Below are 15092 nucleotides of genomic sequence, written 5' to 3'. Positions count from 1 at the left end.
ACCTGCTTAGAAAATCTTGACTGCTCACCACTAAGGACAAATTCCAAAATAGATCGTCGCAGCACTACAAGAAAACTTTTTTTTCGCAACAAAAAAAATCGTTGCAAAAAATACAAAGTCGTTGCAAAAAAAATCTATAGCAACGACAATTGCCGTTGCAAGGTCGTTGCATTAGAAGGAAATTATGGCAACAACTTTTGTCGTTGCAATATGTTGAATAATCTTTTGCAACGACATTTGTCGTTATAAAAATACCTTTTAGTGCAACGACTAATATCGTTGCTTTATTTAATTTGGTGTATGGTAACGACAAATGTCATTTCAAAATAATTGTATGTTGTAACGACATTTATTGTTGTGATAATGCATTATATTTTTTACAACCATACAAGTCATTGCTAATTTATGGTTTAGCGATAAATCTTTGTAGAATTATTTATTAATTTATTGGAAATGCAAATAGGTAAATTGCTAATAAGTTAATATATATTTAACATGTGTAATATTTAACATAACACAAGTGATTATATCCAAAAGATTAGATAAATATATACATCTAATAGTCTAAGTCAACATTAAACATGACTTCTCCCAAAAGATTACATCCATCTTTGTTCCAAAAGGCTAATTTTCTAGTCATCCCACCAATGTACAACCATAATAGAGTAAACCATCTTTCCACTAAGTCATGTCCAACAAGTAGTCATTGTGCAAAATAAAACCTATACTACATATCATCTGCACACTTTCTCCATGCATTTACTAATACTTTTCCAACATAACCTGCATTAGCAAAATAAAGGAAGATATAATTTTAGAATTATGAAGAACCCAATGCAAAATCTAGCATCACTTGTTCTTTTGATTTTATATATAATATATGTAATAAATTTCAAGAAATTTTGATAAATATTAAAAGATCTATAAGAATTATATTGGCATCATGTATTTGATTTACTATAAGCATGATTCTGATGAAAGAAAATTAGAAATTGCTGTAACAAAGTTTGCATAATTAAGAAATAAAATGATCATAGAAATCCTATACCATATACATATGAAGCACACATTTGATAGCCAACTTAGTCTTCCTTTAAAAAATTATAATCATTTGCTTTTTAATGTATTATAATTACTACTATAATTGAGATGATGACTTTCAAAGAAACTTATTTGAGAGTTAGAAAAAGGGAGCAAAGATCTCACATAAGAACCCTGGATTTAAGAGGAGAAAAGTAGAGAGAGAGAGAGAGAGAGAGAGAGAGAGGAGTAGAAACACAAAAACAAACTAAATAATTATAATAAAAACAAAGTGTAGCACGTACTATAAAACTTAATTTTTTTCAAAGAGGTTGTACTGATGGAGCATCTTGGAAAATTGTAGACAAAGATGGTGATGTGGAAGTTTTGGAGGATTAAGTTTACCCAACTCGAGTAAAAAAAAATAAAAAAAAGCACACACACACACACACAAAGATTTACAAAATAAATTACCTGGAAATATTTGATGTTTAACTTGCAACTCTATTACCAAGTGCTCTGAGTAATTCTTCCTTCATTGCATTCATTGCACGTTATGTCTCCTCTTTTTGTTGTTGTAATTGTCTTGCTGTTGCTTCCTGAGTCTCTTCTAATTGTTTGGTAGTTCTTTCCTGATTCTCTTGCAACTCCTTAATTAATTCTTGTTGCTCCTGAATTTTCTTTTGTTGCTCACGTATTAAGCTTTGATGCTCTAATTGATGTCTTCCTTTGCTGAAGCCAGGCAAGGCAGTTCCCTTTCCACGAAAGTACCCTGATCTTGGTGTCAAAACATCTAGAAGAATCTCTTCTTGAGTCTTTGATTCACCATGTGCAACAACAACTTTTAAATGTTCCTAACCAAAAACATAAATTTGAAGTTAAAATATGTAAACATTCATACAACTAACACAACACATTACATCGTCACTTTATAAGTCACAATATCAATATTTTTATACCTAACACAACACATTCATACAACTAACACAACACATTCAACTTTTGAAGGCCCAATATCAATATTTTTATACCTAGGTAAATCACAAGTTGGACATTTGTCTAACTTTGCATTTTGTTTCCAATACAAAACACAATCATTTTTACATGCATAAATTTTAACACACTCAAGCCCTAAATCAGTAATCAGTTTTTTTGCCTCATAATAAGAATCTGGAAGGCTAGTTCCCCAGGCTTGGCATTGCAATTTCAATAGACTATCAAACAAACTATCACTCCAATTATTTAAGACTTTCAAGTGCAACAATTTAACAATATAAGACAACTTTGACATTGTAGTGCCACCAACTGTTAGGGGCTCCTGATATTCATTCAACAAACGATAAAACTTTGCTGCCTCCCCTTTAGGTTCCTCATTATTGTTATTGGAATCCGCCTCATCTCGCCCTAAATGCATGCTTGGCACTCCAAAAGCATCCTCCAACATGTTAACCTCACTGTCATTATGTCCAATCCCCTCTATGTCACTAATTTCACTTATGTGACCACCATTAGAATGGTTTACAATTTCCCCATGTAGTTCCCAGGTAGTATAATTTGCATACAATCCCCACTTTAATAAATCAAACCTCACATCACTCCTTTTTTTACAAATTAGATTACGACATTTATCACAAGGACATCTAATTGTGGTAGTATCATGAACTTCTGTGACATTTGAAAATGCAAAGTTCAGAAAGCCATCAGCACCCTACCTGTATTCGGGCAATGAATGATGACTAATTTTCATCCATTCCTTATCAAAAGCCATTCCCTAAGTTCACATTGTAAGGAGGTTTAGAAGCATGTATATCATATCATATCTAAAACAATGTCATATCTGCAAAGTAAAAGAAAAAACATGGCCAATTTGCAAAGGAGGTTAGCTTACTCTGTACTCTAAGAAAGATAAAGAAAGATAGAGGATTGTCAAGGGCATAAAAAAAAAAAAAAAAAAATCTTGTAGGTGACCAAATTTAAAATGAAGTATTTTTGGAAAGCCAAGATAAAACAAAGAATTGGAGGGGCTACATGTATATAAACTACACACAAACTTTACAAAATAATAAAATTGTTAAATAGAATCAGAATACTAACCGAAAACGCAAGGGCTAGAAGGAACATTCACCAGTAATGTTCGACACCCTCAATATTATCGACACCCACATCTTTCTGCTGGTTTATGTGACTTCAATTTTTATTTTTTTTACTTAATAATGCAATAGAATGATAGAGTTGCAGCGATGCGGTGACAATTAGTGGCTAGATTACTTTGCCGGAGAACGAGAACGGTGGCGGGATGAAAGGGAAATAATGGCGCGTGAATGAGGGTAGGGTTTTACAATTGGGATTAGTAAAGTAAGACATTCTCTAAAAAGAAGCTTCTAGTCCACTAGTACAATCTTTTAAATTTTTACCTTTTTGTTTTTTTATTTTTTGCTACAAAGATGTCGTTGTGGTATATTAATTGAATATTTAACAACAAAACAAGTCGTTGCTGTATTTTATACAATATATTACAACCAAAAATGTTGTTGTAAAAAATAGACCGTGAATTAATTCAATCTCGCGCGCTGGCATGGTGTGGAGGGAAATGAAAATTTACCAACTGCAACGACATTATCGTTGCTAATAAAATTTTCAGCAACGACTATAATGTTGTTGCCAAACATTTGTTGCGATAAATGGATTTTCTTGTAGTGCAGGGCCACCATAAGAAAAAGACATGGGCCGCAAATACAAGTAGCACAACAAAATAACACACACGTCAGCAAAAAGCTGAGTAATCACCACATATCAGAATATAGAGTATAATATAATAATTAACATTATTAGATCAATTAAACAATGTAGTTCGAAACTACATTTCACATTGTACTCTGAAAATAACCTTTGTCAAACTCAACCTCGAATAATAATACGAACCTTTACTCAATATATCCCATAAGTGTGCCATGCTCGTTGTTCTATACCTAGCCTTGGACATGGGTAATTCAAATAAAACCAACAAGTATAAAAATTTGAATACTCTCAATAACCAGAAAACACCTTGAACCAGACCACATACGGGCCAATTCCACTGTAGAAGACCATAGAAAAAAATAAATAAATAAAGATTGTACCTCATTCTTAACTCATGATCATTATCTCCTTACCAACATGCCAAGGACTAAGGTCTATAACGCCGAGCCTCAAACCAAAAACAAAATAATAATCTCAACCTTTTGATCTCATACATCGATCAAGTAATCTTTCACATGATAATAAATTCTCAATATTGGCACATGTTCCCAAATAACATGACAACATATTCGACTCATCAAATATCTCAACTCTTATAGAACTAATACTAGTACCCAAAAAGAATTAATTCTCAACCCAAAAACAATACTCTGTACTAACAACCCTAAAACCTCGATAAAACAATACTCCCTATAACAACAACATTAAAAACCATAGCATAAATAATACAATCAATTAATACGACACTCAAATTATATAATGCAACACTTTAATCACATATATATAAATCTTGATCATACAAATAAATCATAAAATTTACATATAATAATACAAAATATAATCAATACAAACAATAATCAATGATTAAATAAACAACTCCAAGGATTAAGATTCGTGTGATTATATATAATAAATAATAATTAAACATGAATTTTGTGTGATTACACATAATAAATAATACAATTAAATTAATCAAACATCTCCAAATTGATATCATACGTGTGATTACCTTTCGGAAACAACAAGACTTAGTAGATAAACGGAAGGATGTGCAATCACGAGCATGTACATACTATGTCATTGGGTAATTTTGATTTGGAGGAGGATTTTATAGGTGGAGTTATATTAATACCCACTCGTAAAAATTGAAAAAGAAAAGGAAGGAAGATAATGATGATTATGATGTTAAATGATCCAAAAGTATTTGGTATAAGCTGATCAATTCGAATGAGGCTATAGATGACTAATTAACTTGGTGATAATAAGGAAGAATTAAAGGCTCATAAATCAAGGAACAAGGGTAACCTACTAACCTCACAACATCACATAGTTCATGAACGAAATAAAAACGAAGGCAACGTTTTTATAGATTCTGAAATTGCACGGCAATATATATATATATATATATATATATATATATATATATATATATATATATATATATATATATATATATATATATATATATATATATATTTATCAAAAGATAGTTTTAGGGTTTAAAATATCTTTAAAATTTAGAGTCCTATTTAAAATATAATAGGGTTTAAAACCTTTTCGAACTCTAAAAAAAATATAAATATGAAATTAGGAAAGTTATTTAATAAATAAAAATAACTATTTTTTTTATAAAATATAATATATTAAATCATAAAATATTCGGGTATTACACATGCCATGGACTATACTCGTCTATTTGATTCACGTGTTTTAGAACAAGTGATAATAGGTTTCAATCGAAATCCAAGGTGATGTTGGAATACAAATTAGAAATTCCAAAATTCCTAGTAAAAGGATGAGAGAGATTCTTAATGTATGGAGATGAATATGATTATAAAATTTAGAAATTGCAAAATTCATGTTTATGAGAATGTCTCATGAACTCTACTTACTAAATCCCTTCCATTTCCAAAGCATGAGAAACATGCTAATGAAATTGGATTGAGGCAAATGATGTAATTAGAAGTTGTATTTATTTTTGGGAAAAACAAGTTACATGTGTAATACATTCATTTGCAGAATTATGTTTATCAATTGAAACAAAGTTTCAATCTTATTTAATCGTGGTTTCAAGGTTAAATAAAATGTCCAAAATAATTATGAATTGATGGGCTCATCAGGTTGATGACCTGTTGAATGAAACCCCACAGGTAAACTAAATTCATACATTATTTAAGTTCCTAGTTCGGAATCATTAAAGTGGACATAAATGATTTCATAAATTGGACTAGCATGTAAGATTGATTGGATAGTGCAGTTTCATGGGCTATAGGAACATAGTGATGATGCTCGGTCAATCACATGGATGTGCATGAATGATGCATGATCGAACTATAGACCTACTTTGAAGTTCAATTATAGAAATTCCGGATATATTAGTGGATTCCTTTGACATGAGTGGAACAATGATTCCTTTCAATGATTGATTTAGCTGTGGTACACTCAAACGTCCAGTCGTAACTGGGGATTATAAGGGTGTTTCCCGGTTGCTTCATGAGTTGAGTGGGAGCTTTGGTTGCCACAAGATTGGATTGAGTCTACCTATTAAATAGGAATGTGTCTTGGCCCCTTGAAGAGGGAGAATTCAGAAAATGCATGGCCATGCTCAAATGCATTACATAGTAATCATTTGTTCTGTAAATCTAACTCAGTATTTCAAGAAAAGATTTGTAGACTAATATGATTACGACATGAGATGCAATCATATTATCAAATTGGCACACATTGACTTAAGGAATTTGAATATTGCGCACTTGTCTTAGACAAGTGGGAGATTGAAGGAGTTGTGTCATCGATAAGTGCAATTACTAGATATATCAAGGATCATGATTATGGAGTTAATCTGTTCATTCTATAGGGTCGTCAATGTTTGGTGCTAGATATGGCAATTGATCTTTAGGTTAGCTTAATGGCCCAAAGCCTTGTAGAATGGATCCTACAAGGTCACACATAAGAGTATTGGGTTAAACAAGTTAGAGGCCCATTATTGATACTCATTAGTTCATGACATACCATGTTGATAATTGGGCTTGGATAGTTAGAAGAGTCTAATGGGTTTTGGACTTGACATGGTTTTAATTTATTTCTAGATATGATCTATAAATATAAATCATGCCTAGGGTTGCATGATACAACAATTGACATACAGTTAATTGTCACATAAGCAACCAGGTTTCCCAAAAACCCGACTCTCTCTCTCTACTCGACCCTCTCTCTCTCTCCTCCCTGACCGTACGGCCTTCCTCCCCGGGTGGCGCGTGTGGTGGCGCGTGGGTGGTGTTGTGGTGTGTTCGTGGCTCAAATCTCCGTTGAAGTTTGATTGAAGTGTTCAGTCACAACTAACTAGCATTAGTGAAGGTTTAATCCATGCTCGTGGACTAAGTAGAGGAATCACGCTTGGGGTTATTTATCCCCCATTGTTCTTGCTCGATCGCACGTGGAATCACGCTTCAAAGGTACGATTATATGTTCTTTATGTGTTATGCATTAGATCTTGGGATTAGGTACTGTATGAATATGATTCATCTTTTTTCCGCTGCGTAGTACCTATAATTCCCTACACAAGGTTATGAAGAAACAGGCAGCGAAGAGGAACTTGAGGAAGCAGAAGAAGAAGTGCCTCAAATAGGAGTTCCATCCAGAGAGTTTCATCCAAAGCCCTTCAAATATCAAGGCTCTCATCCTACTAATCTCATCATAAGTGACATTGGTAGAGGAACTCAAACTAGATCACAGATGAGGAACTTCTGTGCCTTCCAAGCCTTTCTATCCATAACTGAGCCAAGAAATCATGAAGAAGCTTTCAAAGATGCTGACTGGATAATTGCCATGTAAGATGAACTCAATGAATTTGAAAGGAACAGGGTCTGACATCTTGAAGAGAAACCCAAGAATAAAAAGGTAATAGGACTCAAGTGGGTTTTCAGAAACAAGGTGGATGAGTATGGAACCATTGTGAGGAACAAGGCCAGACTTGTTGTGAAAGGCTATAATCAGCAAGAAGATATTGATTTTGGAGAAACTTTTGCCCCTGTTGCTAGATTAAAAGAGTAGACACTCATTTGTGTCTCCCCAAAAACCAAACCCAGTGATGAGTACCTTTCGCGTTGAATCATAATCGAATGAAATGAACGTGTGGAAAGTCTAGTGTTGCGGATAGTTTTAATTTATTTTCTCTTCTCTCTATTTTTGAAAACTTATTTTAAGAAAATAACCAATCCAGTTTGGTTGCTCCATGATATGGGTCCAATAGTACTGTAGTTGGATAGGGCTTGAAAAGAGCTTTCCAACGATATATTATAAGCCCAATTCCGATGAATATTGAGGAAGTTATGGCCAATTTACTTAAATGGGCCCGGTTTGAGCCTTATATGCGGCCCAATGATCTAGGGGAGGGCCTAATATAGATTTATCATTCCTAATGCAATTAGGAATGGTTTTAGTCTTCTAGATTCTTCTAGAAGGTTCTTTTCATTCCTAATTCAATTAGCATTGATAAATTGACTTTTGTTGACTTTTTAGAGTTTTAATTAAAATCAAGGAACATTTCTGAGGAAAATACGATTTTATCCTCCTATACGGCAATTTTTATCTGATTTTAAGAAAACGCGTGAATTTCTGAATCAGCGCCAAACGCCAGCTGTAGCGCCGGGCGCTACGCTTGGCGCCTGGCGCCAATAGCCAACGTTGGCGCTAGTCCAATTTTATTTGCGCCAGAACTCTGTTTTGATATTTTATCTTTTTGGCTGATTTTCTTTATAAATAACGTCGTAAAAACTCCGTTTTGAATCATCAACAATCATCAATTTTCATTCATCTACAACCTACAATCATCAATTCTTATTCTCTCTCATTCTCACCAACTCTCATCAAGATTTTCTTGATTTCTCTCTCTCTCTCTCTTTTCTAAACTAGCCTTCTCTCAAATACAAAATTCCGCATTCATTAGATCTAGAAACACCTAGCCATATTCGAAGTTGCCTTCACCCTAGACGTGAAAGGTTTAATTTTTGAGGAAAGAGGTACGAGGCATCAAAGTAAGTGCTTTAATGGTTTTTATTGATGTTATGATATAGAGTTCGTGCTTAGGTTGTTATTATGATTCCTAGTATCATGTCTAGGGTAAATTTAATATCAAGTATGATTAAAAGTATGATGCTTCCTACATTCTTCCTAATATTTATGATTGTTAGTATCATGTTAGGGTTAAAGCTTTGATTTTTATTGCTTAGTGACATGCTAGGGTTTGTTATTAATCTTATTAGTATCATGCCTAGGATCTTGCTATTATTATGCTTTAACATAATTTATGATTATTTTATGATGATGATTATGATTATGATTATTGTAATTATTATTTTGATGATTATTATGTTGCTTGATATTTATTGTTATTGCTTGATCACACCCTTTTATGCATGTTTAAAGGGAATTGGTACTTGTAATCACGCTTAATAAGATAATTTAATAATCTTGTTAGGGTTAATTTGATTATAATTCAAGTGATCGCCAATAATAGTTTATTTGTGCATTAATATTCAACCAACAAAGATTAAACAGGTTTAGGGTAAACCTATTGATTGCATGTTAGTTAGAAAGCGCACATGAATACGATCTGAATAAAGTAGAGGCCTATTATTAGGGCAGGTTCAATCTCTTTTAGGTTGGATTTGTACCTTCATCCCCGAACCCTATTTGGTTCAAGACCTAATGGAATTGACGATCTCCTGGATCGTTAAGGGGTGTAACCTTCACCTCGTGAACGGTTTACAAGTTCCTAAAAAAACTTGTTGGCGACTCTTTTGCTCTATCTTCTTTCCCTTTGGACGCCACCGTACTTTAGTGTATGATCACAGTGGGGTTCAAGCTAGGGGTTAACGCTTGAAATATTCCCTACAAGAAGCTATTAGAATGTTAATTGCCTTTGCTTCATTTATGGGTTTTAAGTTATACCAAATGGATGTTAAGTGTGCTTTCTTAAATGGTTTTCTTGAAGAAAATGTTTTCGTGGAACAGCCACCTGGTTTTGAAAACCCCCAAATTCCTAATTATGTCTTTAAGCTTGATAAAGCTCTTTAAGGGCTGAAGAAAGCACCTAGAGCCTGGTATGAAAGGCTCTCCAAGTTCCTTCTTCAAAATGATTTTAAAAGAGGAAAAGTTGATAAAACTTTGTTTTTGAAATATGAAGGAACTGACTTATTAGTTGTTCAAATATATGTTGATGATATTATCTTTGGAGCAACTAATGAAATCTTGTGCAAGTATTTTGCTGATTTAATGAGTGGTGAATTTGAGATGAGTATGATGGGAGAACTCAACTTCTTCCTTAGACTTCAAATCAAACAAACTGAAGAATGAATTGCAATTCACCAACAAAAATATGTCAAGGAACTTCTGAAAAAATGCAACCTTGATCAAGAAAAAACTAACCATACACCAATGGGAACTGGCACAAGATTGGATGAAGATCTACAAGGAACTAGTGTAGATCAAACCAAGTATAGAGGTATGATCTGATCCGTTCTTTATTTAACTGCTAGTAGACCTGATATTGCTTTTAGTGTTGGCTTGTGTGCTAGGTTTCAATCAAATCCTTAAGAGTGTCACCTTACAGCAGTTAAGAGGATTCTAAGATACCTCAAAGGAATTGACAATCTTTGTCTCTTCTATCCTAGAAGTGATACTTTTGATTTAAAAGGTTTTGCAGATGCTGACTATGCAGGAGATTTGGTGAACAGAAAAAGCACTTCCGGAATGGTCCAGTTCCTCGGACCATGTCTAGTTTCTTGGGGCTCCAAGAAACAAAATACAATGGCCTTATCAACTGCTGAAGCTGAATATGTAGTTGCTGCAGCTTGTTGTTCCCAAGTTCTTTGGATAAAACAACTATTAAGAGATTATGGTATGAAGTATAATTGCATTCCTATTTATTGTGATAATACAAGTGCCATATGCATTTCAAAAGATCCAGTTCATCATTCTCGTGTGAAGCATATTCACATAAGGCATCATTTTCTTAAGGATAATGTTGAAAAAGGCTTAATTAAATTGGATTTTTGTGATACTGAAAATCAAATTGCTGGCATTCGACCTAAGCCTTTGAGCAGGGATAAATTTGAAAAGATGCGCATGGAACTTGTTATGATACAATTGAGTTAAGAAGACCTCAAGTTCCCCCTAAAGGTATAAGTTAATTATGTATGCAATATATGTCTTACACAAACTGAATATTGATGGGCATTAGAACGGTCACACATTCCACACTCAATCAAACACATTTATTAACAAATACCTTACACACCAAGCATAATGATAAGTAAGAGTTCGGTCCACAAGGAACGGGATATGGTTGCTAAAGATCTTAACACTTAAGCTAATTCGAAGTCTATGTCAATTGGGGTTCGTCAAGTAGACAAACAAACTATGATTCTAAATCGATGGATTAAAGACACTAGGGAATGGGATCCACTCAACCAAGGCAATTAGGCAAACGGGGAGCAAAATAGACAAGGTATAGTAAGGACAATATGTAAAATCAACCTCATGCAATTAGAAAACAACTCACACTACTAAACTTAGATTCCTCATTAGTCTAGCAATAAATGATACATAATCAAATTGCAATAAGTAATGACATAATCAATTTACATTCCCATGTCAAACTAAGCATATCATGCTATCAAGCTCCTAAGTCAAGGGTAGCTAATCCTATCATTGAAGAACTAACAAGCAATCTCATATAATCAATTTAATTGCAATACAAACATCAATGCTTCTCCCACATTTGCATAATTAACCCAAAAGGTTGAGCTTCACCCAACCCCTAGCAAGTAGACTACTCACAACTCATGTTTATCAACATGCAAACAAGTATTAGGGTTCTAACTTCTTCAATAATTAGGGAAAAGTGATTAACAATTGAAATAACTATCATCCAATAACAAATTATCAAGAACTAATAAGATTTAAATATCATGCAAGAACAAATAAAATCAGAAATTGAATGGAGAAAAGTAGAAGGAAGTTACTAATTGAGGCTTGGAAATGTTGAATACAAAGTGTCAATTCTTGAGGATGAATCTTGAAACCAACTATTACAATGATTAATTTGATGAAAACTAAGCTAAATTAATGTTTCAAACTAAGAGGAGTATCTAAAAACTAGGCTATTTCTGTCTAAGTTACAAATGAACTAAAGGGGAAGTATTTATACTCCCCGAAACACATAGGGAAATCCGTCAAAAGAAAACGGATTCCCAGAGAAGGAGCGCCCGCTCCATGGCCAATAGCGCCTGCTCCTCATAGGGTGCACATGACATTAAGTTTGGCAGAAGGTTTGGAGCGCCCGCTCCTGAGGGGTGCACGCCTGCTCCAGCTGGAGCGCCCTCTCCATTCTCTAATTTCCTTGCCTTGAACATAAACCATGCATTGAATGCTTGCCAAATTGAGTCAATAGACCTGCAAAACATGGAAAAACACAAACCAAGAGGGGGTAAGGCCGATACAAAACATTTTCATTCAAAAACGGGTTAGAAAGAGGGGAAATGAATGCAAAATCGGGTTTAAATTAACACAATAAGTGGTCAGATAAACCACTTATCAAATATGTGAAAACATAGTCCTGAGCAAAAGAATGTATGGCATTGCATATGGGATTGTGGCTGTATGTGAAGAAATCAAACTGCATTAGGCATATCTATGTTATAACAAACTATGTTGATTTGTTCCAAGTTCCTCCGAAATATTTTATAAGATTTTGTTTTATCTCTGTGAAAATTAATTATTTAATCAGTTAATTAATTTTATCCTCTTAAACATCTTATCACTTTATTCTGATTTTGAATTATCCTCAAATGCTTATCTTTAGAAATTCAAATTTATCTTCAAATTTTTTTTAAATACCCTAGATTCCTTGTATTTAATTCAAAGACTCAGATCAAACAATTAATCTAGAACTTCCTTGTCAAATCACACTTAATCAATCTGACCAATTGAGAAGTGTTTTTTACCACTCTTCTTTAATCGACACCTAACATATTAAACTAACCTTCCACACCCTTCCACCGATTTCTTTTAACCCTTGATATTCTCACCTCTATAAAAATGAAGCCAAACCCTAAACACTGTTCCTCACCTCCTCACTCCGTAAAATATACCTTACATTTTACTGATTCAGCTCATTCACCCATGTATATTTCACCAAAACCCCAAATTACACCACAAAAATACTCACCCATGGAAATCAAGCAAGAAACTCAAGCAAAAGCTTCTGCTGAAAAACCCAAGAACATGCCAGCAGCTCGTAGTGAATCGAAGAAACGGAAGCTAGAGGAGGAGGAACCTAAGAATCAAGGCTGGGAGGAAATGGGTGAAATGATTATGATGGAAAAATCTCCATCCATCAAGAAAATCGAAGCAAGCTCTGATCATTTCATCCATGGATTTTGCATCAATTTAAATTGGTGCGAAGTAAGTAAGTACTCTGAATTACTTGAAATTCTTGAGGCTCAAAATTGGGTGCAATTGTTTAGTGAAAGTTACAATAATGTGCTTGCTCATGCTCTTTTGAAAGAATTCTGTGCAAATTTCAAGAATATTGATGGTGTGTGTGTGTCTAAAGTTAAAAATAAGAAAATTAGTTTTGATGCTAATTATCTATGTGCTATTTTTGGAACTCCAAATGAGGGGTTTGATGAATATTTTAAAGGTGCTACTGATTTGGGTATTGGTGATGTGTCAATTATAGAAATTGTTGAATCAATTGGTGGAAAAGTGTCTAAGGTGCAAACTAACCATAATATGTTTTCCCCTATTCAAAAATTACTGTTTATCTTTGTTCACTTGGCCATTGTTCCTAGAACCCAACATAAACATGAAGCCAATCATCTTGATGCCATGCTTATGTATTGCCTTGAAAACAAAATTCAAATAAACTTTCCCTCCATCATGATAAAACATCTAACCCATTGCCTTGAAAACCATTTGAAAGTTGGATATGCTAATTTGATAATCACTCTCATAGAGAGTTTTAGTATCAATACCTCAAACTATGAACACCTTAAACTTCAAACCAACCACTTTGTTCAACCCAAAACTCTAGAAAGCAGAAACTTGCATGTTGTGGATGGCAAGACTCAGTTTCTTCCAAAAACCCTTCCCAAACCAAAACAAGATGAAATCAAGAAACTGTATGTGGAGGATGAGGTGAAGAATTGGCTGGAGGAACAGGAGAGTGAGAGTGAGAAATAAAATAAGGAGAAAATTAAGGAGTCAGAAAAGAAAGGGAGTGCTCCAAGTGAAGTGAAAAGAAAAAGTGTCAGGTTGGCTTTTAAGCCAAAGAGAAAGAGTGAAAAGGCATAATCTGTCCCATATGTGGATCTAAGTGAGGAGAAATTAGGTGCTCAGGGGGAACAGGGCACCATGGAACAGCATTCAGTTGAAAAGTCTTTTCCCACAAGTACTGGATTTACTGCTTTTAGTTCCCTCAGCTCAACTATGGAACTGAAAGCTCTCAAGGAATCAGTAAAACAGATGACTGATGCCCAACCTCTTCTAATTCAAAGGCTCGAGGCTCTTGAGAAGACAGTGGCTGATCTAGTGAAAACCTCCAAGGAACTCACTTCATCCTTCCAGCAAAGCACTTCTGCTATCTCTCAAGGTCATGCTGATTTGTTGAAGAAACTTGAAGAGATGGTCCTTGAAGCAGTTCCAGATGAGAATGCAGCTGACGAGCACCAGTCCTCAGCACCTGAAGCTTAATCTTATTTTCTTTCTGCCTACCCTATGAAACTATTTCTTTTGAACTTGGTCTGTATTAAACTCGGTTTTATTTTGCTTCTTTTGGTCTGTAAACAATTAAACAGGGTATTTTGCTTTTGTTTTTGATGTTCTGGAGGAACATCAGTTTGTTTATATGGATGTTGCTTGCTTGCTTTGTGACTATTTGCCTACTGTTTCTGCCTATATGTGCTTTGTTCTGTGCTTTGGACACAAACCATTACAATGGTGCTGTGTTTAGATATATATGTGCATTAATTTTGATGAAAGTTAAAAGGGGGAAAATAAAGGCAAACTCAATTGTTGACAAGCTCTCCATCCATCTTCATGTTGAGGTATATCATCAGTCTCAAGTCTCAGTTCCTTGTTTTGTAGATATTTCTAGTTAGTTTTTTTACTAAACTTTAGTTTTGTTTTTTTTGTTTTGTTTTTTTTTTCTCTGATTATCACTTCTTTATTTTACTGAGTTTTCTTAGGTTTGTCATTCATCAAAAAAGGGAATATTGTTGACCTTAAGTTTTGATGATGACTCAAAGAACCTAAGCAAACCCATATAA

The 15092-nt window shown here is 34.1% G+C and overlaps 1 long non-coding RNA gene across 2 annotated transcripts; it reads right to left on the bottom strand.

Moving 5' to 3' along the window:
• Positions 1 to 505: 505 nt before the first annotated feature.
• Positions 506 to 2977, bottom strand: LOC110735221. 2 transcript variants are annotated; one of them, XR_002514032.1, is made up of 3 exons: positions 2733 to 2961; positions 1495 to 1874; positions 506 to 783 (listed from the first exon to the last, which is right to left on the bottom strand). It is a non-coding gene; the product is annotated as an uncharacterized LOC110735221 (long non-coding RNA). The 2 variants fall into 2 exon arrangements; XR_002514031.1 differs by having other exon boundaries at positions 1495 to 2977.
• Between the last annotated feature and the right edge of the window lie 12115 nt (positions 2978 to 15092).

Source organism: Chenopodium quinoa, unplaced genomic scaffold (assembly GCF_001683475.1).
Source record: "Chenopodium quinoa cultivar QQ74 unplaced genomic scaffold, ASM168347v1, whole genome shotgun sequence".
Classification (NCBI taxonomy): Eukaryota; Viridiplantae; Streptophyta; class Magnoliopsida; order Caryophyllales; family Amaranthaceae; genus Chenopodium; species Chenopodium quinoa.
This window is presented reverse-complemented; position numbering and strand designations above follow the sequence as displayed.